Source organism: Arvicola amphibius, chromosome 2 (genome assembly GCF_903992535.2).
Source record: "Arvicola amphibius chromosome 2, mArvAmp1.2, whole genome shotgun sequence".
Taxonomy (NCBI): Eukaryota; Metazoa; Chordata; class Mammalia; order Rodentia; family Cricetidae; genus Arvicola; species Arvicola amphibius.
In genome coordinates this window covers 59,691,888-59,718,201 of record NC_052048.2, presented here as the reverse complement: position 1 = coordinate 59,718,201, position 26,314 = coordinate 59,691,888, and the positions used below count along the sequence as shown (strand labels likewise).

At 42.8% G+C, this 26,314-nt stretch overlaps 1 protein-coding gene across 3 annotated transcripts in view; it reads right to left on the bottom strand.

Annotated features, from left to right (window-relative positions):
* The window catches only part of Rab7a (RAB7A, member RAS oncogene family), a 53,299-nt gene extending 33,691 nt beyond the window's left edge, over positions 1-19,608 (bottom strand). The window contains exons 1-2 of one of the 3 annotated variants that reach the window (XM_038319453.1): positions 19,421-19,608; positions 18,597-18,779 (exon numbers count right to left, since the gene is read on the bottom strand). The gene's annotated coding sequence lies outside the window, so the exon portion shown is untranslated. Of the gene's footprint in view, positions 1-5,037; positions 5,125-18,596; positions 18,780-19,420 lie in introns of those variants that run through there. The other 2 variants (XM_038319452.1, XM_038319454.1) reach the window with 2 other exon arrangements.
* Positions 19,609-26,314: the final 6,706 nt, after the last annotated feature.

The window sequence follows — 26,314 nt, the reverse complement described above, 5'->3', positions numbered from 1 at the left end:
GAGTTTCCAGGCTGTTTTTGGTATGGCTCCATCAGAATGCATGGTTCATCCCACCTGATCCCAGCCTTTGTGTATCTGTCCTTTCTTCATTCCCTCATCCTGTCACATCAATCCCAAAGTCGCATAGGTCAAGGCAGGGAACCTGAGGCAGGAAGAGCTTAATTAAGTTAAAAGTTAGCCAGAGCTAACTCAAAAATAAATAAAAATGAAAGTGTACTCTGCTAGGGAGTTGACTAAGTAGGTAAGCACTTGCCAAGCAAGCATGAAGACTGGAGTTTGGGTTCCCAGTACTCACATAAATAACAGCTGGGCAGGGTGGTGTGCCAGTAATTCCAGCAGGCAGGAACAGAAATAAGAGACCCCTGGAGCAAGCTAGCTCTATATTTATATACTGAGACGTAGCCTCTTAGTATACGAGGTGGAGAGTAATAGAAGACACCCAATATAAGCCTCTGGCCTTCAGCACACCCCCAATTCAGAGCTCGCGCATGCACACACGCCTGCCAAAAATGTGCCTTCAATGGCACAAAAAAGCAAAAAGATAAAATGGCAAGTTTTATACCACATGTACATTGTATCATAATAAAATTTTTTTAAAAAAAAAAGTCAGTTATGCTTGTTACTATGTTGTTGCTATCTAAGGAGGGAAAAATGACCTCAAGTCAGAATCTGGACTTGTGCCAGTACCAAAAGCTGCTGTGATTGGAACAGCTTTGTTTAAGGGAAGTTTCACTGTGTTTAGGGGAAGTAGAGCTGGTCTGGAACTTGTCATCTGCCTGTCTCAGTCTCCAGAGTGGTGGGATTTCAGCTATGGTTTTCTGTGATGCCTGACTTGCTCTGATGTAAAATCTGAAATTAGGAATTATGACCCCCTCACCTCATCTCAACAACCAAGTGCTGGGTATTTAAGACAATGTGGGTACTCAGAATTACATGAATTTCCACATAAAATTGGGATAGGTTATTTCCCCCCCCACCCCCCTTTTTTGTTTGTTTGTTAAGACAGGGTTTCTAGTTGTAGTCCTGGCTGTTCTGGAACTGGACGGCCTAGAAATCAGTGATCTGCCTGTACCACCACAGCCCACCATTTTTTTCTTTTTGAAACAGAATCTTACTATGTTGTAACGTCAAGATGGCTTTGAATTCTAGATACCCCTCCTCTCTCGGCCTGTTGAATGTAGAAGTTAGAGGTGTATGTCAAAATATAAAGGTAGATATTTAAAATTGGGGATGCTCTATGATTCCCTAAAACAGTAAATTTTCTAATCAATGAACACAAGCTATCTTTCTTTTCATTCATTTAGCCTTCCTTCCCTCTTTGCAATGCTAACGATGGGTCACATATCCTTTCCTGTGAGTTACATTCCAGCTAATTTGAGTTATAGTCAAGCTGCGCGGTTAAGCCTATCAATTTGATTAAGACCTAGAGACAACCTGGTCTACAGAGTGAATTCCAGGACAGCCAGAGATACACAGAAAAACCCTGTCTTAAAAAACAAACAAACAAATAAATAAAATCTAGAATCACCACAGAGCTGGGCATAGTGATACACGTCTTTAATTTGAGCTCCTGGTAGCAGAGGTAGATGGGTCTCTGAGTTCTAAGCCAGCTTGGTCTACAAAGTGAGTTCTAGGTCAGCCAGGGCTACAATGTCAGATTGTTGGAAACAAAACAAACCAACAGAGCACCAGAAGGCCTGTCCAGTCTACTAGCAAGTTCCAAACTTCCCAGGGCTAAACACTGAGACACTGTATCAAAAAATGAAACAGTTTAGAAGCACCATAGAAGCCTCTGGATAAGTCTATGAGGCTGTTTGCTGAAATTTTATTATTGTTGTTTTGTGTTTGTTTGTTTTGAGGCAGGCTCTGGAACTGTTTATGTTCCTGAATGCCCTTGAACACTCTGTAGACCAGGGTGGAACTCACAGAGATCTGCCTGTCTCTGCCTCCCCAGTGCTGAGATTAAAAATTGGATTTGCTCCGTCAGGCTTGTGTTTTCAGGCTTGTGTTTTGACTAGCGTTTGTTACTTTTTAACTGAACAGGGAAGACACAATTTAATGAGAGCCCACAGGCGGGAGTCAGGGTCTGAATAACTACAACAGAAATTGACCACCAGTAGGCATATCTCTCTCTTCCGGATACAAAGTGAGCACCACTTCACACTCCTGCTGCCATATTTTCCCACTATGATAGGCTGGATATTCTCAAAGTAGACCAAAACACTCTTTCCTTTAAGCTGTTACTTCTCAGTCGTTTCATCACAGCCCTCTTCAATTTCTTTTTTCTTAAGAGGGGTTGGATCTGTGGCTCAGAGGTTAACAGCACTTGTGGCTCTTGTAGAGGGCAGTTCTGGGTGATCCAATTCCTTTCTCAGGCACAAGGCACACAAATGGCAATATATATATCAAACATTCATACACAATAAATATCTTTAAAAATATGTTGTGTGTTGCACCACACTACATAATGCAGACTAGCTATCCCACAAGCTTCTGAGCAATCTGTTTCCCTTCTCACCCTAGTAAGTGATAGGATTATAGATGCAAACCACTGCATCTGATTTTTTAATGATTGAGTTGGGTTATCAGACTTGTGGTTTAAATAAGAAAGACCCCACCATCACGGGCTCATATAGTTGAATGCTTAATCACCAGGGAATGAAACTCTTTGATAGAATTAAAATGTTCCTAAGAGGTATGGCCTAGGTGGAGGAAATGTGTCATTAGGGGTGGGCTTTGTGGTTTCAAAGCCCCCAGGGCTAGTCCATTTTAGGGTTTCAATCTCTCTGTCTGCCTGCCTTACCCCCACCCCCCCCTCTACCTGTGGATCAGCATGTAGCTCTCAACTACTCCAGCATCATGCCTGCCTACCATGATCCCTGCATTGATGATAATGGACTAAGCCACTGAAATTGTAAATAAGCTCCCAATTAAATGCTTTGGCTTTTAAGAGTTGTTGTGGTGCCAGGTGGTGGTAGCATACACCTTTAATCCCAGCACTAGGGAGGCAGAGGTAGGCGGACCTTCGAAAGTTCAAGGCCAGTCTGTTCTACAAGAGCTAGTTCCAGGACAGGCTCCAAAGCTACACACAGAGAAACCCTGTCTCGAAATAAAAGAACAAAACAAAACAAAAAGAGTAAAAAAAGTTGTTGTGGTCATGGAATTGCTAACTTATTAACTTATTAGTGTGCCAGGCTGGAATCTAAGGACTTCAATAACAAGAAAGCTTAGATCTGATAAAGTAACTCAGCAAAACTGTAGAAACTAAATCTACAAGCTAAAATCACAGATCTATACACTAATAATCTCAAAAGGAAGTTAATAAAACAATTTATAAAAGTATGGAAAATAATTAAATTGATTCAAGGAGGTTAAACAAAATCACAACCTATTGATGAAAAAAACTGAGGTGTCAGGGAGACAGCTAAATGAAGTAAAAGTGGTAGCTACACAGTCTCATCTCTGTCTACTGCTGTGAAGACACCATGGCTACTAGAAGAGCTGGTCTAAGTTCTTTACTTCAGTAGAATTCACCAATCAAGTTACCAGGCCCAGGGCTTTTTACTGTAAACAGTCTAGAGACAAATGATTCAATTTCTTTACTGGTTACGAGCCTACTCAGATTTCCTATCTCTTTGTAGTTCAACCTTAGGTTTGGTACTGCTAGGAATCTGTCCAGTCATCTAGGTTGTCTAACTAACAGGTATGTAATTGTTCACAGTACTCCCTTACAAATTCTTTGATTTCTGCACTTAGCAGAAATAACCCCAAAGAGGGACAGCCCCATGATGAATGACCATGTGGGGACAAGGAATGCTCCACGCTCCACATCATGGTCACCAGGATCCTGCCATCTGTTTGACACATGTTATGATTTGGGGGCTAGAGGTCAAAGTCTGCTACAACACTGCTCGCTCTCGCTCGCTCTCTCTCTCTCTCTCTCTCTCTCTCTCTCCCTTCCTTTCCGTCTTCTTCCTCCTCCTCCTCCCTCCCTCCCTCTCTCTCTCTCTGTTTTTTGTTTTGTTTTTGTTATTTGTTTTGCCCTTGCAGTCCTGGGATTATGTAGACCAGGCTGCCCTCAAACCTGCCACTGCCTCTGGAGTGCCAAGATTACAGGCATGGACCAGTACACTTGGCTCAACATTATTTCTTAAGAGACTCTCAGCCGAAATGGGCCAAACACTTTACTTTCAAGATTTCCTTTTATGTCATGGTAGCTCACACCTGTAGTACCAGCACTCCCAAAGTTGAGGCAAGAGGCTTGCTGGAGGCTGAAAGTCAATCTGAGACATAAAAGTTAGTGACAGACTACCCTCCCCCCCCCAAAAAAAAAAACCCAACAACAACAACAACAAAAAAGCCAGGGCTGGAGAGATGGCTCAGCAGTTAAGAGTACTGACTGCTCTTTCAGTCCCAGCACCAACATGACAGCTAACAAAAATCTCTAACTCCAGTTCCAGGGAATCCAATACCATCTTCTGGTCTTTGCAGGTACTGCATACATGCACAGACATATAGCTAAATCACCCATACACATAAAAAATTAAAATCTCAAACAAACCAAGGCAATTTTGCCCTCACTCACTACTTCCCTGTACTGTATCTACCTTGAACTTTATCTTCTAAATAAATCCCTTGTATTTTGTGGGGGATGGGGGAATTCTTTTTGTACAACTAGTTCTATAAAAATAACCATTGTTGGCAGGCATTGTAGCACATGCCTCCAGAGGCAGAGGCAGGAGGATCTATGCGAGTCCCAGGACATCCAGGACTACACAGAATCCCTGTGTCACAAAACAGTAACTAACAACAACAAAAACATTGTTCACAAACGTGGAGCTGAGGTTGATGGATGCTAGTCGGAGCCCCAAACTGCAAAATAACGCAAAAGTAGGGAAAAAATTATCCTAAAGCCTCTGCATTCTTAACTTTCAGCACAGCATATCATATCTTCATGTCATCTCTTGTTGATGGCCCTTCACATACTTCCATTCTTTAGTGCAGAAAACCCGACCCCCTCCACAGGCCTTTCCCTACCCTAGTACTCTGCATGATGCATCCTGAGGCTGCTTGTATGTTGACGACACTCTCACTTCCCCTGAATCCCAAGGACAGAACTCAGTGTTCTCTACAGCAGCAATGAGAAACAGAAAAACCAACTCACTTCTTGGTTTCTGACCAGCACTGTTTGAACAGGTGAAGTTACTAATTAACTATACATGCCATCTGCCCGTCATATACACACTCATTCTAACTACACACACTAATAAGAGTAGGTAAGTGGAATCTTTCTAACCTGTCTGCTTTAAAACCCTATGTGACTTGAAAGAAAGAAAGAAAGAAAGAAAGAAAGAAAGAAAGAAAGAAAGAAAGAAAGAAAGAAAAGAAGAAATAACAAAACATTGACCAGAAGACTCTACCCTTCAGAAACAACAAGCAGATTGTGGATCCTCTGCAACTCCAGACAACTTCATGGGTTCACAGAACTGCAAGCCAAAAGATGGCCATTTTGGCAGGAACAACTCAGCAGGTACATAAAGACAGACTTCACATGGCATGTACAGATGATTAACTCAGCCTCCAAAAGATAGCAACGCTAAATGGGAAGAGTTAGCTGACCCATGAACTCTCTTCCTGTTTAAAAGGCAATCATTTTCCTCAGTTCAGATGGTTAACATTCCTTTAAAAGTTCTGGGAGGAAAAAAAACAGCCTTATGGTTAACTCTGTGAGTACTAATTAACTTTTTCTTCATCTGTCAAAACAAGAGGTGGCTCAGCAGTTAAGACTGCTCTTCTAAAGAGTTTGTGAGTTTGAATCCCAGCACCCAAAACCATCTGCAAACCCAATTTCAGTGGATCAGACACCTTCAAGATTCCTCGAGGAACTGGGCACAGAAGTGCTGCAAAGACGACATACAAATTAACTATCCATACATATAAAAATCAAGCTTTTTAAATTAGTAAAACAGAAAATCCACCATTAACAACTCCCTACAGGAATAATAAAAGAAATCCAGTTCAAAGACAACAATTAACATACAGTATTAATAGTAAATAACTTATCTACAATGTAGATTATGAAGGAGCTGTTCTTGTGAAATCTTTTGTTGTTGCTGTTGAACAGTGCAAGTGCATGCTCCCGTGTGGGTTGGTGAGCAGGTATGTAAGGGGTTAACACTAGGTGTCTTCCTCTATTGCTCTCCAGCTTCTTTTTTGAAAGTCTATCACAAATCCAGTAGCTCACCATTCTGATGGCACTGGCTGGTCAGCAAGTCCCTGGGATCCATCTATCTTTGCTTCCCCAACCTCATTCCTCTCACCGGCGCTGGAGTCGCAGGAGTGTGCCACCATATCCAGCTTTTTTTTTTAAGCACTGAATAACCAAACTCAGGTTCTCAAGCTTGCAGCAAGCACTTTACAGATTGAGCCACCTCCCTGAGACTGTTTCAAATGAATCAGGAAAAGACCAGAGAAGGCAGAGTAGGAAATACTTAGGAGTTTCATGGGCATAATTTAAAGCTAACACTTGCTTCTTCAAGGGGTAATCCATTACTCTGCTGTGGGAACTCCTTCAGCCAATAGCTTTTAAGATACGGGTCCACTTTGGGCGTGGTCTCATGTATTATAAACGCAGACGAAAAGCATACAGTGGGCCCCTTGGCTGCTGGATTCAGTTCCAGTTCCCAGCGCATACAGAGGACTGCAGATCGCTACACTTTCTGTGAGTTTATCCCCAAATAAATAAGCCTTTGTTATACTCCATTCGGGGCTAGTGTGAACTCTTTTGTACACCAACACTATTCCATTACTATTGCCCCAGCAAATCCCTGCAGGGCTCTGGGGATCAAAAACAGGTCTTCTACCACTGTGCATCTGTAAAAATAGACAACTATACAGCACTTGTCCCAGATACATTAACAGGGAAAGTATTTAGCTTCTTCATTCTTTGAAGGCACCTTAGGAAAAGATTCCTCTCAATATCTAGATGAGTGATTCTGCTGATCAAACTGATCAAAGGAGAAATATTTGAAGCAACTTTAATAGAGTTCTTTGAGGGACAGAAAACTGTCTGGCTTACAAAACACAGCAGGAAACTGCCCCAAAGACAGAGAGGAAAATGTGGGATGGGATAGGAGGGGAGGGGAGTTAAAGGGGAGGAGGAAGGGAGAAATTCACGTACGTGGGAATTCATGTGATAAAGTAGTATCTTGTGAATGAGGAACAGATATTACAACTAAGCACTAAACAGGCATCTGGAGAAAGATTCCCCCCCACACCCCCTCCAAAGTCACACATGGACCAAGGGCTAGATGAACAGCTGTTTTTGTCCTGTATAGAAAAGGGCTAAGTATGACATAAAATCCAGGTGGCAGATCTGACACAAAAAAGTTTGTTTCTACAAAAACACATCATCCACCAAATTTCACCAAGAAAACAAGCCAAGAAAAAGAATCAAAAACTGTTATTTGAGCCATTTATAGATGAAAAGGAGGGACTCACTTGAATTTTGGCACACAAGAGCAAATTCACAGAACACAAATAATTAACGAATGTATTTTTTAAACTAACAGTTACTTTCTGACTGCTATGATAAAATGTCATGACCATGGTGACTAACACAAGGAAGGGTTTGTTTGGGTTTATAGTTCCAGAAGGATAAAAGCCCATCACCATCAAGGCAGGGAAGCTTGGTGTCAAGCAGTCATGACAGCAAACAGATCTCACAAGCAGGAAAGAGAATGAAGTTAAAATGGCAGTAGTCTCTAGCTTTCAAAGCCAGATCCTAGAGACAGTACTTCCTCCAGCAAAGCCACACCTCTTAGGTCTCCTCCAACAGCACCAACTGGGGATCACCCATTCAATGCCTGAGACTTTGGGGAACATTCAAACTACTACACTGAATCTAACAAAATTCAAAGCTTAAAGTATTTAACATTTTTTCTCATTTGTTAAGTGGACAAAATTAAGGAAACTGATAACTGACACCTATATGAGCACAATTTCCAAACTATAACCGTTAAGTTCAAACCTTCTTAGGGCTGGAGAGATGGCTCAGCGGTAAAGAGCACTGACTGCTCTTCCAGAGGACCTGCGTTCAATTCCCAGCACCCACATGGCAGTTCACAACTGTCTGAAAATGCAGTTCCACAAGATCTGACACCTTCACACCAGTGCACATAAAATAAAGTTAAATAAATCATTAAAAAATTTTTAAAAAGTACAAACCTTCCTGAGGCCCCTTGGCAATGAAAACAATTTTAAGATTGTGTAAACACTGTATCTTAAGGAAATGATTGGATAAGTGGCAAAAGATAAGCACTGAATTCTTTTAATTTATTTATGTATATGGGTGTTTTGTATATATGGATGTCTGTGTACCATATGCATGCCTGGTACCTGAAGAGGTCAGAAGAGGGCATCAGATTCCTGGAACTAGAGTTACCAGTTATATGGGTGCTGGAAATTAAACATGGGACCTCTGGAAGAGCACCGAGTGGTCTTTAACCCCTGTACCATCTTTCTAGGTCTCTGAATTCTTTCCTTGTAGGGTTAGAACTAAAATGTTCTTTAGAAGATGGCAAGTGCACTTACTTATCAGAGTCATTAAAAACAGCACGTAATAGATAAGGGATGTGGGTCAGAGATTCACCACCTACCTCTAACATGCATGAGATCCTGGGTTTGTTCCCAGCACATCAAAAACAAAAGCCAGCATACATTACAAGTAAGGATTTCTATGCATGGTAGAATTTTTACAAAGCTACAGAGTATGTACTATGTGATTCTGCTTTAAAATAGTTCTGAGGGGGTTGGAGAGATGGTTCAGTGGTTAAGAGCACTGGCTGTTCTTTCAGAGATCCTGAGTTCAATTCCCAGCAACCACATAGTGGCTCACAACCAATCTGGTACTCTCTTCTGATCTGGCCTGCAGACATACATGCAGATAGAACATTGTATACATAATAAACAAATCTTTTAAAAAGGAGTTCTGAATAATCCCCACATTGTCGAAATGGACTTTTATACTAGCAAGGCAAAGTGGTGTGCAGGCCTGTAACCCTAGCACTTGGGTAGCAGAGTTGGAATTACAATTTAAGATCAGCCTAGTCTGCACAGGGAGATCTTATCTCTGAAAAAGACTCTATACTGCTTTTGTAATTTATAAACAATTTGAAAGGGCGACTATCAGGTCATAAGGTCATGCTTTCCTCTCATAAAGAAGTAAGGCAAAACTTCAAGCCAGTCCTTTGAAAATGGTTAACAGGAAGGAAACCCGGTTGTATATTATATACCCCTGTAATCCCAATAAGAGATTCAAGGACAACCTGGGTTGCAAAAAACTCTATCTCAAAAAAAAAAAAATCAAAAAGATCAATAAAGTTCTATGACTAAGAAAGTACTGAAAATACTAGAAGATTTTAATAACAGGTAATTGTTTTGTTTTGTTTTGTTTGGGGGGGGGTATTCTCTGTGTAATCTTGGCTATCTTGGAATTTGATGTTTTAGACCGGGTTGTCCCTGGACTCACAGAGATCTGCCTGCCTTTGCCTCCCAAGTGCTGAAATTAAAGGCGTGCCCTATCAAACCCAGCTAAGAACAGGTAATCTTGTATTACACCTTGAAGTCCTGCTTAGGGAAGCATCTGCAATCCTACAGCTTCTGATCTACTCGCTCCACACACTTACATGTATTTCTTCAACCACCAATCATAGCAGATATATGTAGGCGGAGACTGCTGGTAGGTTTCTCAACTACTCAGACCAGGTTAATCACACAGAAACTATTAATTACAACACTCTTTGACCTATTAGCTCAGGCTTTTTATTAATTAATTCTTACATCTTAAATTAACCCATTTCTATTAATCTGTGTATTGGCACAAGGCTGTGGCTTACTGGTGGTAAGGGTCCCGCAGGCGTCTTTCTCCTTCAAAGGCTACATGGTGACTCTGACTCTGCCCACTCTCTCTAAATATCCCTTTCAGCATGGCTATATTCTGCCCTGCTATAGGCCAAATCAGCTTTATTTATCAACCAATAAAAGCAACACATATACAGAAGGACATCCCACATCAAATATACATGTAGATTATTTATCAAAAGCTAGTTAGGGATGGCCAGATATGACAGACCACACCTTTAAACCCAGCACTCAAAGGATGGATAAAACCACCTCAAACAAACAAAATAAGAGTTAGAGGCAGTCCTGGTGAAACACACCTGTCATCCCGGAACTAAGGAGGATCAAGGTGGGATGGCAGACTGGATGTCATTTGGCTACAGAGGAAAGGTAGCACTGGGACTGCCTTACCAGCCAGGGGGACAAAGCCAGGAAGGTCAACACTACCAATATGTGAAGGTCTTAAACCACAGGCAATGGAAAAGGAAGGTTCTACAGACAGGGAAGGAAAAAGACCTAAGGAATACTTGAAGACTGTTACACTTATCCCTAGAATAAATCTAATTTGGAAGGCGAGTCTTGAATCAAAGTGGCAGGTCACTTTATAAACAGAGCTAAACTTCCAAACCAGGCCTGGTGGCACCTACAATCCCAGCAACAAGGAGGCTGAATCATGAGGACTGCCAAGCCTGGGACACAGAGGGAGACCCAGGTTCAAAGAATGCCCAAATATATACTGCAGAACTAATCTCCTCTCAGCTTTTAAGTTAACCACCTGCCTGGAGCAGAAATCTCTAAAAAGGCTTGTTTCTCTCAGTCACTTCAACTGATACTAGTGCTTCCAGCCCGGGCCGTGCTGGATACAGAGTAGGATCACACTTCAGAACGCCTTCTATGTTGTGACTTCCTAGCCAATGAGCCATAAGCATAAGTGATGAGTCATTTTTGGCCTGAAACAATTCCCTCTGGGTCCAAGAGTCTTTAGCAGTTTGTTCTTCCTTTGTCCTATCATAGATACTCTCCTTCAGGAGTAAAGATGCAGAGCTAGCGTTTAGTTCAGTGTAGAATGCTTGCTGAGTACGCACAAGGCCCTGGGTTCTACCTAAGAACAAAAGGGGAAGGGAAGCGTGGAAAGGAGTGGGCCTATTATCTCAAGTACAAGGCCATTCTGGATTAACAGTGCGAGGCTCCTCTCAAAACAAAACGACAGGAATCCTAGCAGCAAGCTAAGAACCATGTGCTATTTATTGTACATTCAGAGGCTGTTACAAAGCACAGCCTCACCTGTTATGTCTGATAATGCTTCAAAGGTCACTACCTAGGAATTTACACATCACAGAAACAGAACAGCAAGTATAGCCAACTGGTTTTATTTTTTGAGAGAGGGTTTCTCTGTGTAGCCCTGGCTATCTTGGAACTCACTCAGCAGACCAGGCTGGCCTCAATCTCACATGGATCCACCTGCTTCTGCCTCCTCAGTGCTGGGACTAAAGGTGTGCACCACCACACACCTGGCTTGTAGAGCTGACTTTGAATTGGTAAAACACAAAGCATGAAATTAAGGAAGGCAGATCTTCACTGAAGATGCTATTCTCACATTAGGGTCACAGTGCCTTCTGCAAACTTAGATACTTGGTGCTAGACCCAGACCCTCTACGTAGTAGTTTCACAATACTGAAGATCTCCTTGGAAGAAAAGTGACATGTCAAGAAATTTAGTTTGTGAAGCTGAAATGATGCAGTGCACAGACCGTTCACACTCTGTTCCAGGGGTCACATTCCTACAGGGAAGAAAGGACAAAGGCAACTTTCAAAAAGCAAGTTCCTTGAGCTGGGCAGTGGTGGCGCATGCCTTTAATCCCAGCATTCAGGATGCAGAGGCAGGTAGATCTCTGTGAGTTGGAGGCCAGCCTGGTCTACAGAGTGAGTTCCAGGACAGGCTCCAAAGCTACAGAGAAACCCTGACTCGAAAAACCAATGGGGGAATTAAAAAAAAAAGGCAAGTTCCTTGGAAAGTATTTCTTGCTAAGAGAGTTTGCCCTTCTTATAGCTCTCAGATTTTTTTGTTTATCGTGTTTACTTTTTTGGTGGGTGGGGGTGAGCAGGGAAGGGAGGCGCTTGCAGCTTGCATTTGCTGGTCTGTACCATATATATATACCTGTATCTCCAAAGCTGTCCAAAGTTAAAATTTTAAACCTAAAACTAAGTAAGTGACAAGGGTTCATGGGTATCACAGACTCTGCAAACAATGACAGCTCGGCCATAAGTTCCTAAAAGGAATTCAAACAGCTGGCTGGTTGAAGAGGAAAATCAAATTAAGACTCTTTTTCCACCTCTATTCTTCCCATTTTTAACCTACTGCGAAAGGCATCTGAGGTGGGATTATAGCTCAGTAGTAGAGTACTTGCCTAGTTCCTATGAGGCCTCTGGTTCAACTGTGATAATAAGTTATCACAACAAAGGCATTTCTCTCCCAGAACTAGGGCATATCCAGCTGCTTCTTTTTTCCAAGACAAGGCTTCTCTGTGTAACAGTCCTGGCTGTCCTGAAACTTGCTTTGTAGACCAGGCCGGCCTCAAACTCAGAGATCTGCCTGACTCTGCTTCCAGGTGCTGGGATTAAAAGCATGAGTCATAACAGCCCAGCTATCCAGACTCTTCAATACAGTCATGAGTTTCAACAGAGAATGTCTACATAATGGCACAGCATTAACTTTGGTGGCACCTCTTAGCCACAAACCGGCCTTCCCACTAAGTCACACTTCCATGCCAACATTATCCAAAAATTCACTGAGGTCTTCTCTCCCTACTTTAATCATCAAAGAACTTTAACATTTTCTTTAAGCTATTTCTAGGACTCTCAACTTCCTGGTTTAACAATTACTCCTGAATCTACAGGGCTCTTAATTTTTTTTTTTTTTTTTTTTTTTTTTTTGGTTTTTCGAGACAGGGTTTCTCTGTGGCTTTGGAGCCTGTCCTGGAACTATCTCTTGTAGACCAGGCTGGTCTCGAACTCACAGAGATCCGCCTGCCTCTGCCTCCCGAGTGCTGGGATTAAAGGCGTGCGCCACCACCGCCCGGCTCAGGGCTCTTAATTTTACATTACTCACAGCTGCTGGCAGCCTTTTCTTACAGAAGACAATAAAAATCTAGCAAATTAACTACCAGTCCAAAAACTACTCACATACTACCAAAAGTAAGTTACTCTGAAGAGTTCTAGGTGCAGAATTTAAAAGCTTTAAAGGGGGCTGAGATTTGGGAAGAAGCAAAGACATACAATCAAACTAAGATCTGATGTTTAAAGCTCAAGATCATTCAGCCAAAAAAACTGGCAGCCTGATGCCAGCGAACACCTACCTGAGAATCAGCCACTGACATATGCATGAGGAACTTCAGCACTTTAAGGACAAAACGTAGACCAAAAGACTCTGAAGGCAAGCACCCTCTCCTATGAGGAACTATACTCTTTGGGCCAAGCTCAGAGATGGGTCAAGATCAAAGATCATAAAAGCAAAGAGACCACATGAGTAGCCATGGGAGGCTTCTCTCCACTCACCACACGGAAGTCATTCTGGTTTTCTAACCTCAGAACATTCATCATTTCATCACTTATTTTCCTTTCTGAGGTGCTACGGGATCAAGCCTAGGTCCCTACACACGCTAATCAAGCATTCCTCAGCCTTCACCTCTAACAGGTAAGTAACACTATTAGTAGTCTCAAACTAGAACTATCTCTCTTGCCCACTCCAGGTCTCCCTGCATTGGAAAAAAGGGGAAAACGGGGGCCACAAAGGGTCAGGTTCTGTGAGCAGGGGCCCTGTCTATTACAGTGAAATAGCTAAACTGTGACCTGCCCCAACCCTCCACACCCATTCATGCACCGCTAGCCTAGCTCCAATTCAGAATGGGACTTACTGCAGGGTAGGGTCTTTAAGGGGTTACAGGTTAAAGAGGTCATTAGAGTTGGCCCTTATTCAGTTTGACTAAGGAGGAGGTCAGGACACCTCACAAAAGAGGACAACGATGTAAAGGGCGGGGAAGAGACTTCAGAAGCCCCTTTTGTCTGCCTGCAGCTCAGGTGCATAACCTCCAGAACCATAAGGGAATACACCACTGCTATTTAAACTACTGGATTCATGGCATACGAGCAGACACATTGCCTAAAACCCAGCCTTTCTACTTTTATTTATTCATGTATATTTTGAATAGAAGTGTTCTTGAGTTATCCAGGCTGAATCTGAACTCCTGGGCTCAAGAGATTGCTCTGTATCAGCCTCCAGAGTAAATGGAGATGCACACACCACCAACTCTACTTAATTTAAACATTTTAATCACATAATAGACTATTACTGTGCAATGAAAATGGAATTAAAACTACACATTACTCAAGGTTTCAGAAAAGTCAAGGAAATCAGATAAAGAGGAAAGACTGCACAGTGGATAATTCCATTTACACAAAAGAATCCAAACCAAGCAAAATTAGTCACTATGTTAGAAATCAGCTGCAGCTGGCTTCATGTTCTGAGCGTGGGAGTGGGATAGGACTGGGGCTGGAGGAGATGTTCAATAAATAGCTTTACAAAGATGAAAAAAGAAAGAAAACCCTCAGTGAAGCTAAGAACAGTAAGGAGATAATGGCTTTAAAGAGGCACAAGCAATCTTTAAACTTTGTGAAAGGTCTTTCAACTGCTCATCTACATTTATTTCCATATAGATATTTGCCTATTTAAAAAGTGGGTCACACATGGTAGTGCACACCTTTAATCCCAGCACTTGGGAGGCAGAGGCAGGTAGATCTCTGAGTTTGATGCCAGCCTGGCCTTGGTGAGTTCCAGAACAGTCAGGGCTACACAGAGAAACCCTGTCAATAAATAAATAAATAAATAAATAAATAAATAAATAAATAAATAAATAAAAGTATATATTTGCAGAAAGAAACTAGTAGGTAGAAAAATCACTGTTTCTTCTTTCTAGTTCCTACCTTAAAAAAATATCTGAGTAGTTTAATAACTAGCAAAAAAGATGTGGCTTTAAGTAAATTAGTAGAAGAAAGGCACATCTGCATAAGAGATCAACTACTAAGGTCTTCAGGGAACACATGTGATGGAGAAGGCAGGATGGCATTCCACTCTAGCTGGGCCACCCAACCAGTCATGATCATCTCAACAAGAAACACCAGGCTGTGGGCATAAAATTACATTCCCTGGAACCCATAAGTTATACACAAATATTAGACAGTATTTACAGAAGATGCAGGGTCGAAAGGTTTCTACAGGTCAACAATGTTCTTCCAGCAGTCAGTGACAAAATAACACAGGCTAAAGCACTTTCGCCCAGACAGGGTCTATGTAACTCTGGTTGTCCTGGAACTACGTAGACCACACAGACTGGCCTCACTCAGAGATTCACCTACTGTGATTAAAGGTGTGTGCCAACACACCCAGGCTGCTTTAAAAAGAAAGCGGGGGGTGCCCTCACTGTGTTGCCTTAACTGATCTATAACTCACTATGTAGACCAGGCTGGCCTCAAACTCAAAGCTTCACCTGTCTGCCTCCCAAAAGGTGTATGCCACCACACCCCAGAAACGGTTCTACAAGGAACTGCAAAGATGACTTAAAGCTACTTCAAGGTCCTCAGATCTGGTAAGTGCATGGAGAATTGTTGGCCAGCTGACCAATCATTTTATCTAAGAGACAGTGTGATGGATGTCTACAGTTGCAGCACTTAGAAAGAGAAAAAACGATCAGTTTAGTCACCTTTAGCAATTTAAGGTTTTAAGGCTAACCTGGACTACAGAAGTTCCTATTCAAAAGATGTACCAGGGTTGTGTATGTGTGTATGAGCACCAGCCCACTATTTTTTAAGTAGCTTTGAATTCATACTAGCTTTGTCATTGTGTGTTCAACTCAAACTAAAGTTTATGAAATTGAAGTCAACCTTTTAAAAATCACAATGATACACAGACTTGAACAAATGGTGTTAACCATTTTAATTTTTATTATCATGTATTTTTATGTCATTTTCATATATGTATATAGTGCACTTCATTCATGTGCAGTAACTGTTATAAGGCTCTTGAAGTCAAGTGAGTTTCCTTCACTTAACGTCTAGGGAGCGTCAAGAACCTCCCTCACTCTGCCTGGCAGCATCATAAGCAAGGCTGAGTGAGAAGCAGACCTGGCTGTGCAATCCCTACAGTCTACTCAGGTCCTCAGGCTGCCTCAGATCTGCTCTGTGCCAACACGGGCAATCCTAGGAGACCAGGAAGTGGACAACAGAATCAAACATCTCCAAAGCAGTGATGACATCACCAAAACAGGGCTCTGGCTGGACTCCCACCCTGTGCATTAATTACTGCATCTTAAAGCAGATGAACAAGGCCAATACTGCATGTCACTTCACCACTGGAGCCAAATTCCAAGTTCTCTTCCTTCCCAACAGGGACATTTTGCAAGTAACTCCTCTTAAATTTGGTTTTGGAATCAGAGTGCAGCATTAAAAGTGGAGCTGGTCAGGGAGCCTTCTAAAGCCTGTTTCAATCCACCCATCACAGCAGCTCTCCAGATCACTGCTCACAGACACCGTTTAAAGTCTGGCTCTGGTTTTGTTTTTTATTTGCACTTTAAAACATAAATGCAAGCGCTCTCCAGTCTTTAATGTCGTCTAAAAGGTGAAAGATGTGAGGACAAATAACTCAAGAGAACTTTGCAGATGTCTCTGCAGTGACTGCAGGCAGTACAGCACCCAGACCACAGAGCGAGAGCACAGGCCAGCACAGGTAAGGGTCTGGGAACACAGTGAGAACACAACCAGAACATAATGACAGCAACCCCAGTGGAGCAGAAAGCAGGAGCCAAAACATAGCGGAGCTTCAGGACCCTTTTAAAGAGAACCCAGCTCCCAAAGGAGCTGCTGGTAAGCCCAGATTAGGAGGCCACCTTGTTACTTCCCCAGGGAAACTGTCATGTATCTCGGCCATATCTGCTGACTTGGATGGATATCATAGAAAAAAAAAGAAAGATTCATGTCAGACCCAGGGAGGCTGAACGCCAAAGATGCCTAGTGGACCTCAGGGTCTGGGTTTGCACCGTATTTTCACAGCAAGCTTGACGGCAAATGTAAGGTTAAAGGATTACTAGTGCAAGATCTCTTTGAAGATGGAGTAACAGCAAATCCAAGGACCAAACTTTCCTGCTTCACTTGGTAGTGGAGCCAGAAACCGATTCTGAGACCGTTTCCTACAAGGGCTGTCCTCTTACAGGGTTAGGACCTCTGACTGTAAGGTACAATTGGCACCAAAAAAAGAAAAGCAGGAAAGTCACTCACGGGGCTGCCAACAATCACCTGGAAGACTACACTAATAAGACTATTTTCAGAGGCGTCTCAGCCCCACCCTCCTGTGTTTACTCATGGAGGTCTACCTTCAGAGTAAACCTGGCCTTAAAGGAAGGAACCAGAAAGCTGCAGGAAACAGAGGGCACTGGTTTGTTTGTTTCTTTGTCTAAATCCAGACTGCATCACGAAGTCTGGCAGGAGCTACATTAGGCTTTTTGTCAGCTGACAAGGAAAACCCAGCATATCAAATGTGCCTTTGCTCACACACTACAGTGTACTATACCAAGTGGCATCATTTCCCCAGGAGGGAGGACAAAAATATCACTTACAACAAAAAAGGAATCAAGTTTAGTGTTGATGGTTACTCTTCATAAGATGTGATCAGTCATAAGCTATAATTTGATCCCCTCTTTCAGAAGCAAACCATACAAACACTGTTCCTAAAGCTCACAAAGATGGGGGCTAAAAATGGCTCGGGCACTTTCAACCATAAGGACTTGAGTTCAGATCCCCTGAACTCACATTCCAATCAAGAAAAAGAAAAAGCTAGGTGCAGAGGCATCTGTAAATGGGGGGGTGAGGGTGGCGGCGGCTGAGTTCACCAAGCCTACCCTACTTAGTAAATAAACACTGCCTCAAAAAAAGTTGAACATTTAAGTAAGACGCCCAATATCAACCTCCACACATGCACACAAGCATACACCACACACAAAAAGTTGGCAAATATTTCAAGCTGTTAGCCAGAACACAACACTTTTGGATGTCTGATTCACCTAAAAAACCAACCACTTTCTGCAAAAGCCTCACATTCTTTGTAACAGCCCAGTCATCCCAAAACATAGTTCTGAATTGTGAGGCTCACTGTTTTACAATTCCTGGAGGCCAGGACCCATGCCTATCTCCCTGAGTCAGGACCCAGTAATGCCTGACACATACATGATGGAAGAAAACATTTCCTAAATGAAGGTGCCAGCCACTGCTCTCCCATTCCTTATGTGTACCAGGCTGGGTAACAATGGTAAACGGCAGGCACTCTGGGATACCCAACTTTAGCTCGGCCAGCTTCAGAAGTAGCTGTAACTCACTTGCCAGCTCTTGAACTCAATTCTGAACCAACCCTCCCAAGCTCAAAGAAAAACATACTAACAGGAGATTTTACTGACCCAATCATGCGGGTCATCAGCTGATGTCACAAGGAAGAGACAAGAGTCTGTTCTTTGGGAAGGCAAAGACAGTATTTTCAACAAGCGAGGCACCCATCAACTCTTATTATTATAGAACGGAAGATGCACACGGCAGGCGTGCCAGACCAGACTCAAAGAAAAGACCCGAGTGCGATAACTATTCAAATCCAATACATACCTTGCCAGAACTCAAATCTTCTGATTCGGTGACACTACACTGCAGGGATACGCCTTGTAAGTTACAACTGCCAATGCAACCCGGCTTTAAGGTAGGACCAAGAGGCTCTCAAATGACATCGCTAGACAGGAGGTGGAGGGGAGTGCTGATGGACAGATAACAGGTGGCAAGCTCTGGAAGCACCTAAAGCAGAAGAGGCCAGAGGCCAGTAGATTGCTAAGTAGCCTGAGTGCCGACGCTTCAGTCTCTCTCTGCGTAACTTATCAGCGGTGTGACCTTGGATGAGTGACTTAACCTCTCTGTTCTTTGATTTCTCTGTCAGTGGACACTGCCTCGGTGCTTCGGAGGGCTGCTGGGAGAATAGGGCAACCTGTGCGGTCTTGCCACGCAGCCCAGGCAAACGAGAAATCCGAAATCTTCCCAACGTTACTCTCCACATTCGCACAATTACAAGCCAGGAGGGCACCAGACCTTCTGAGAGATACTCAGGAGGTCCTGCCCCCTGGGACTTCGAAACAGGATCTACCGTGCAGGACCCTGAAAGCTCCTGTCTCCCGGTGTCCGCGGCGGGCCGGGGCATGTGACGCGCCTGGCAGCGCTGCCTCGGTGGCTGGCCGGTACCTCTTCCCAGCCAGCAGGACTGCCGCCGAGGACGCGCGGGGCCCAAGGGTCCCCGTACCCGCCGCCCGCCGGGTCACCCCGCGCCCTCCGACCTCCGCCCGCCGGGCGCCGCCCCGCCTGGCCCGGCCCGGCTCTCGCCTAGGACGCCAGGCCCGGAGGCCGGGGCCGCGGCGGGGGAAGGGCGGCCCGGGCCCGCCACTCACCGCGGGGTCCGCCGAGGAAGAGACACAACGCAGGCCGCGACAGAGAGTCCGACTCCGGCTCCAGCAGGCTCCTCGGAGCTGCCCAGCCCCAAACACCGTAGCCAACGCCGCCGCCTCGGGCTTTATGGCAAAAGCTCCGGCCTTGCTCCCACTTCCGCCACCGCCGCCGCCCCGAGCGGAAGTGCCTGTCACGAGACACTCGACGCCAGGGGTTTGGAGGGAGGAGCCCCGCCTCCACTTTGCGTCACGTTCCGGTCGCGTCAGGCCCTGGCAGGGCGTCTCGTAGGGTATATATGGCGGTCTCCAGATGGGGGCTGCCATCTTTGAGGGTGGTGCGGAAGCTGGATCACGCCATATTGGGCCGAGAACTGATAAAGCATTTGACCCCTTATTACACCCGGGTACAACCTCTAAGATGAATGGAAAGGATTGATTACAGTGTCCTCAATGATGGAGACCCAGGGGTGAACTAGATGTATTTAGATACCTGGGCAGGATAGATGATCCAGGAAAATGGAAAAAGAGCTGAGGGGTTGCTGAACTGAAAAGAGACACACAGAAGGGTGATTTTGGCGGCACAGGCATGGAATTCACCCCAGGGAGGTAGAGGCAAAGAATGGAAAGACTAGGCCTAAAATTTAGTAATAAAAGAGGTCCAATAAAGACAGACCGAACAGATCTCTCGATAGTACCAAATCCCCTCCCCAAAACCTAAAGGACAAGTGGTCGTCAACACCTCCCCCCTAATTCAATTAAAGGCCTGAACTCTGATTAGCCTCGAGCCTTCAGAATTCTGGGTTACCTGTCTCAAAAAACAAAAACAAAACAAAACAGCTCTAGGGTTATAGGCTCTGCTACTCTATTTTTCTAGTACCTTGTATAATAATTCGATTTCTAAAGGACTACAAACTCATGCTCCAGTACCGCTATCAAGGAATCCCTTTGTGCTAAGAAAACCTCTCAAAGGTTCTGTCATTTCCCCCAACATCTCAGGCTGAGGAGAGAGCACCCAACAAATGAATTCTAGGGAGATTCACTCAAGCCATACCCAAGCCATATCAGCTGGCTGCCTGGTTAGGTACCAATAGACAAACGGGACAGGACCATACTGGAAGGGAAGAGTTGTCTAATAAGTCCTAGAACAGGTCGAGGTGGGACCATACCTCACAGTTGTTAGGGAATGACAGTATTACAGAAACACATTCTTTAAACTGGGCAGTGGTGGTGCTCACCTTGAATCCCAACACTCAGGAGGCAGAGGCAAGAGGATCTCTGAGTTGGAGGCCAACCTGGTCTACAGAGTAAATTCCAGAGGAACCTGGAACTAGATAGAGAAATCCTGTCTTGAAAAACCAAAAGGTAGAGGAGGAGAAGTTCTCTAATAAAGATTGGATGTGGCTCTGTGATAGAATCAACTGACCTGGACTTGCTGAGGACCTGGTTTCCATCCCTAGCAACACGCATACATCCTAACACTTACTTCCATAAGGATATAGTAGCTCTTGTCTGTGATCCAGCACTTGGGAGGATGAAGCAGGAATGTTACCTTAAGTTCAAGACCTGGGCTGATCACCTGTCTAAAACCAAAACCTGGGCATCCATGGCACACTCCTTCAATTCCAATATTTGGAGGCAGAGCAGGAGAATCTCAGTTTAAGGTCAGCCTTGATATTTATTGCCAGGCCACTCAAAATTCCATAATGAGACTCTGTCTCAAAAAAAATAGATAAAAATAATAAGATAAAATCTCTAGTGGCATGATGTCTGGAGACACAGAAACCCAGTGAGACAGGCAAGGAGTTTGGGTTGGGAGAGACAAGGAGAGACTATTGATCCATGTGGGGACCTATTCAAGGAAGTTTGCTATGGAATGTGGTTCAGTGGTAGTGCACATGTCTTGTGCGTGCTAAGCCCTAGGTCCACAGCGCTGCAACAAAAAAAAAAGGGAAGAATGCTATGGAATAATCCTTTTGTACACTGTGTAAATTACGCGGCAAATGGTTTAATAAAGAAGCTGACTGGCCAATAGCTGGACAGGATAAGGTTAAGCGGGAAAACCAGACTAAGGACACTGCAGTGCCACTGAAGGAGCTGGAGGGGTTGGAGAGGAACAGAGACTGAAGCCCAGTAGTAATAGACTGTTAGAGTCAGTCTAGGTACAGAAACACTGAGATGGAACATCCCCATGAGATGTGGAAGTGGCAGATGGTTTGGTCTGAGGCAGAGGTGGGATAGTTAGGCTTGGGGTGACTGATAAAAAATAAGGATTTGAGCATACAATAAAATCGCTCATAGAGAATAAATAGAAGTGTGTCCTTCCAACAGACTGTTGACTGAGAACAAGCTAGACATCTGTAGTACCTAAGGAATAGGGAAAAACAAGACATTTCTTATATTTTTGGTTGTGAACCTAGCCTTCAATGGCTGAGCCAACTCTCCAGCCTGAAAGACCAAATAAATAAATTAATTAAAAAGACGTTTCTGCTAAGATCCTCACCACTTGATATAACAGACAGTGTTTAAATAAAAACACACGAAATTTTTGCTTAGATTTCAACAGTTAAGTGTTACTTGGCCATTCAACTGAATACTTTGGAACTATAAAAAAAGAACAAGAACAAAAGAAGTTATGTGACCTCTTGTGTGTAGGGGGGGTGAGTTATAATGAGTATTTCTCTGTCCCAGCCAGTGCTCAAAATAATAACACAGAGGCTTCTTATTAATTATGAATGCTCGGCCTTAGATAAGACTTGTTTCTAGTTAGTTCTTATAACTTAAATTAGCCATTTCTATTCATCTATGTGCTGCCACATGGCTTGTGGTTTTTCCCTCTCCTTCTGCATATTCTGTTTCCTCTGCATCCCCACTGGCAACTAACCCTTTCTTGGTGACTAACCCTTTCTTCTTCCCAGTACTCTGTCTGACCTGAAGTCCCACCTATACCTCCTGCCTAGCTATTGATTCTTAAGCTTTTTATTAAAACAGTCACAGTGATGTATCTTTACACAGTGTAATCAAATATCTCATAACAAAAAGCCAGGGTAGAATAAACTCAGACTTTAGCAACTAGTAAAAGTGGTTATCTAGCTTCCCTATTAAAACTGGAAAGGGAAGTAGGACCTTATGAATGACTGGAATAAAGAACTGGTGATAGAGTCAGACTTTCCACAACTGTAGGGATGTGGGAAGTTGGTGCACACTCCTGTCTCTCCAAATCATCTTGGGCATAGCGTCACCCTCCACATGACAGTTAGACCAGTAGTCAGGAAGCAAAACTGGCTAATAACACTAACACACATGACCGTGAAGCCCAACAGGAACTGCTCAAACATAAAACAAAATCACCTTTGGCTAACTTGTACAGTATATAGTCTATACTTGTATACATACAGCCATATATGTCGCCCTTAAAAGTTTATGTATTTTCATGCCGGGCAGTGGTGGTGTATGCCTTTAATACCAGCATTCAGGAGGCAGAGGCCGGCAGATCTCTGTTCAAGGCCAGCCTGGTCTATAAGAGCTAGTTCCAGGACAGCCAGGGCTGTAACACAGAGAAACCCTGTCTTGAAAAACCAAAAAAAAAAAAAAAAGTTTATGTATTTTCAGAACAAGGGAGCAAACACCAATAAGAAAAAAAAAGGATGATCCAGATGATCCAGTATCTCAAAATGCCTTTGGTACATTCTCCTCAGAATTTTGCATCCAGAATAGCTTTAAGTGTGCTGGCTGAAATGGTCCAGCCTCACAAACAACTCCAACTAAGACTTAACAATTATCCTGATTTCAAGGTTCCCCTTAAGATACCAGTGCCCACAGACAACAGGAAGTGTCTAGAGAATGATGCCCACATTCCCAAGAGATGGAGTATGGGTATGTTTAGGTTATTAGATGGATTATAAATTTTTGTCATAGTTTAGTGGGATTGGTTACAAGTTGTAATTGGTCATAGTCAGAAAAAAGCTAAACGAAAGAGTTAAATACAAATATCTCTTTCTAAAGGAAAAAAGGGGGTATGATACAGAAATAATGAGATGGAAGAGGAGATTACTGAATTTTCTTTAATTCAAAAAACAACTATTCATCTCAAAATAATTTATATTGGTATGGGTATTAGTTTATTGATACAAATTTAAAGCTAATTTGAGTATACTGTATGTATGTTTCTACTCTTGTTTGGGGTGTTGTGTTTATGCAGCTCATTTAAGAATGTAATGTATAATTAAGAAATACAGATTAATAGCCATCTGTAGTAATCAAATTTATAATCGTATTAGGTATGTTTTCAAGATTAAACAGATATATTTAGATAGATAGATGGTCTTCAAATACTTCAAAGATCTACAGAATATGACATTTAATAACCTAGGACTTTTCATAACAGTGAGACATGGCTGCTTTTGAGATTACCAGTCTCCTTCAAAAGAAGATGATGGGCATCAAAGAAACTCCAGATGGAGTTTGCTTTCTTTATGGCAAAAGATAGTCATATGGGCAAAAAAATTGTCCTTGCTTCAATTTCTGACAGTATAGTATCCAAACTGAACCAGCAGAAAAAAAAAAGAAAAGCAGTTGCCAAACTTTGCCAAGACAAATTAGGATAGTTCTTCAAAATTCCCTGCTTCTCAAAAAAGTTTGTCAAATATACTAGGCCCGTATGCCAAAGATAAATACCCCAATTTTAAGTTACAGAAGAACTTTAGGTAACTGTCCAGGCAGCCAGATGTCTCTGTCATTAGGGAACATTATACCTTTCTGGGGTCTTTGATGGAGTTAAAGACTAAATAATTAGACTTAAAGTTTTCCTTAGTTATGAATAAAGACAAATTAGGTATAAAACTTTAGATCCACAAAGATAAATAATAGAATATTTTCTCTAAATTTTTCAAATACAAATTGACTATATATTGTAACTGTAATTCTTATTTGATAACTATTTTTTAAGATTTATTTATTTATTATATATACAATATTCTTTCTGCATGTATGCCTGAAGGCCAGAAGAGGGCACCAGACCTCATTACAGATGGTTGTGAGCCACCATGTAGTTGCTGGGAATTGAACTCAGGACCTTTGGAAGAGCAGGCAATGCTCTTAACCACTGAGCCATCTCTCCAGCCCCTTGATAACTATTTTTGTTGTATATAACTTTACTATGTTAAAGTTAAAACTCTTTAGTTAGATAAAAAGGGGGAAACATGAAATAAAGTGTTTATCTAATTATTCTTTATCAATATTAGAATATTCCTTTACACTGTGTGAATATATGTCACTATGATTGGTTTAATAAAGAAGCTGACTGGTCTGTAACTAGGCAGGATAAGGTTTGGTGGGAGAACCAGACAAAGTGGATGCTGGGAAGATAAGGGCGGAGTCAAGAGGTCACCAGGGGAAGCAGAGGAAGCAGGAGATGAACTTGCCATAATGAGAAAAAAGTACCAAGCCACATGGCAGAGCATAGATAAGAAATATGGGTTAATTTAAGTTATAAGAGCTAGTTAATGAGCTAGATAATGACAATATAAGCTATCAACAGAGCATTTATAGTTTATAATAAGTCTCTGTGTGGTTATTTAGGAACTGACTGGCAGGACAGAAAAGTCCTCCTACAGAGTTCCCCATATGCACATACATACACCACCCACCCCCTACATGAGTATAAAAAAAGTAAACAATTAAATCCATTAAGAGATTAGTGAGATGCAGAAGATAAAATGCTGTGGGATAATCTTTTTGTACACTGTGAATCTGTGTCTCTGCTAGGACACCTTCTGATTAATAATGGGCTGACCAGCCAATAGTTAGGCAGGAGAGTAGGATAGGTAGAATTTTTCTGGAAGAGACAGGAATTCTGGGAAGACTAGAACACAGAGTCAGAAGTACAGTACAGAGGGGAGGTAACAAGAAACATGGCAGAATGTAGATTAATATAAGCAGGTTAGTTTAGATTTTAAGAGTTAGTTGGGAACAAGCCTAAGCTAAGGCCAAGGTTTCACACTTAATAAGAAGTCTCTGTGCCATTATTTGGAAGTTAAAGGTACAAGAAAAAGTCTGACTACAATAAAATGGTGTTTTGCAGCCAGGAATAGTAGGCGTGGCCTTTAGTCCTAGAAATCAGGAAGCTGACACCAGAGGATCACCAAGAGTTGGGGGCCAGCCTGGGCTACATATAGAGAAACTATATCAATAAACAAATAAAATGCTAAGAAATCATGATGGAAAATATGTGATACCAGACATCAGTGTCCAAAAATAAAATCCTCTCTGAGGAGCTAACATTTGAGCAAGACCAACTGACACAGCCAATACATGAACAGATGTGCTGCATGGGGCCATCACAGCAGAACAAAAGTTCTGTACCGAAGAAAACAGCTGTTCAGGGGACAGCAGAGGCCAGTGTGGTTGAAGTAGAGTAGGTGAGTGGGGGGAGGGAACTGGGGGGAGGATCAGATGCTACGGTGGCTTCTGGGTCATAGCCTTTATATCATGTGTGAGAAGAAGCCCAGAGGTATAGATGAGGTGTGTATGTTTGAAAGAGAGGTCATTTGTCTAGGACCTCTGTGTAAGTCATTTGTAACACCCGATTCTGTGTTACGCTCTGGGTGCAGTTCGCGCACCACTGTATGTACCGTCTGCAAGTTGGGCAAAGGCCTGGAGATTTAAAGAACACACAAAGAGACCTGGGTCATTTGAAAGGAGATCAGCCAAATGCCATTTATTCAACTTTGGGGAAATCCTTTTATAGCTAGCTGCACAAGGAATTCCCCCAAGGCAGGTGGGAAATTGCCACACCCAAGATGGAGTAAGCAATGCCCTACAGCTAATCATGGGGGTGGGGGGGCAGAGGGAACACAGAACAAACTGTCCTCAAGTAACCCCAGGAGCAGAGGTAGACCC